The sequence below is a fragment of the Cherax quadricarinatus genome, chromosome 37 (genome assembly GCF_038502225.1).
Source record: "Cherax quadricarinatus isolate ZL_2023a chromosome 37, ASM3850222v1, whole genome shotgun sequence".
Classification (NCBI taxonomy): domain Eukaryota; kingdom Metazoa; phylum Arthropoda; class Malacostraca; order Decapoda; family Parastacidae; genus Cherax; species Cherax quadricarinatus.
In genome coordinates, this window is record NC_091328.1 from 17,623,128 (window position 1) to 17,625,124 (window position 1,997).

The window sequence follows — 1,997 nt, forward strand, 5'->3', positions numbered from 1 at the left end:
AGGGTAACTGCTGCAAATTTAACCTTAATAACAAGAACATCAACTAGGAACTAATAAATCGTGAGCTTTACTTAAATGTGCCGGGAAGACAAAATGAAAAATAATAAGCTAAACCAGTATTTCGAGAGGCTGAGCTCAATGGTACTGGAACACGTGACATACCGTTACGAAGGAAGCGAAGGTGCAGGTTAAGGATAAGGCGTACCCTTTTTAGCGAAGACAACGAATAACAGAGTTCCTCAAAAGCAGCAGACGTTCTGAAGAACGAAAAGTAACACTGGTTAGAGAATTAGAAAACGTTGAGCTTAAACGGAATACATTATATAGAGTCCAGGAGAGAGAGAAAGCTAAAACCCGTAAGTAAAATTGAAAGGAATGCCAAGTACTTCTTCTCATATGCACAATCCAGGTCAGAGCCAACATCTAGTATCAGGCCTTTGATTAAAGGAGATGGGACATACACTGACTACAACAACGAAATGTATGAAATACTTAAGTCCCAGTGCGACCCAAACGAATTTTTCTTGGACGAGCCACAAAATGCTGCAGATATTTCCTTAATCTTTGATATAATTCTTACTCCACCTGGCTTCGAAGAAGCCATTGATTGTAAGATAAGATAAGATTTCGTTCGGATTTTTAACCCCGAAGGGTTAGCCACCCAGGATAACCCATGAAAGTCAGTGCGTCATCGCGGACTGTAACTTATTTCCATTGGGGTCCTTAACCTTGTCCCCCAGGATGCGACCCACACCAGTCGACTAACAGGTGAACAGAACAGGTGTAAGGAAACGTGTCGAAATGTTTCCACCCGCCGGGAATCGAACCCGGGCCCTCCGTGTGTGAAGCGGGAGCTTTAGCCACCAGGCCACCCCACCGACTCCGCCCCATGCCCAGAATTATAAGAAATCCTTATGATGCCTTAAACATTTTATGGAGAAGCCCAGACACTGGAGTCATCCTACAGTCATTATAAGCCACTGACATTGCCCCACTCCACAAAGATTGTAGTAAAGCAATTGCACAAACCTATAGACCAGCAGCCTTAACATCCCACATTATGAAGACTTTTGAAAAGGTTTTATGAAGCAAGATTGCCAGTCACGTGGAATCACAGCAATTGCACAACTCAGGTCAACATGAGTTCAGAAAAGACCAATCCCGACTTTCGCAAATGATGGACCATTACAACATGGTATTAGGTGCAACAGAAGACAAGCAAAATGCACATATAGAATAAACTGATATTGCAAACGCCTTCGACAAGTGCGACCATGGGGTAATTGCAGAGAAAATTCGTGCAACAAAAATAACCGGAAAGGTGGGCAGATGGATATATAACTTCATAACAATCAGGAGTGATAATGCCAGATCTCACATTTAAGAATAACACATGTTCTCGCAACTGCAAGAAAATGATAGGTTGGATAACTAGAACTTTCAAAACAAGAAGTGTCAAGCCAATGATGATATTTTTCAGATCACTCGTTCTCTCTAGCTGGAAAACTGATGTGTAATAACGGTACCCTTCAGGGCAGGCGAAATTGCTGAGGTGGAAAATATACAGAGAACCTTCACAGCTTGTATAAACTCAAACACTACATTACTGAAAGTGTTTGAGTCCCTAGAACTGTACTCCCTAAAACGTAGGCGAGAAAGATACATCATAATCTACACGTGGAAGATACTGGAGGAATTCATCCCAAACGTGCAAATCAAAATTACTAATGAATATAAGAGGCTTGGCAGACATTGCAGATATGTATCTTCATCGAAAAGCAGGGAGCGATGTATACAGTGAGAGAGAACTCAGTGTCAAGAGCCTACGAATCTTCAACACCCTTCCTTCATGTATAAGAGAGATTACTAATAAACCCGTAGCTGTTTTCAAGAGGGAACTCGACAAATTCCTCAAAACAGTTCCTGATGAGCTGGGTTGTGGTGCATGCGATGGATGGCGGCCAGCGGACACTAACAGCCTGATAGATCAGGCCATC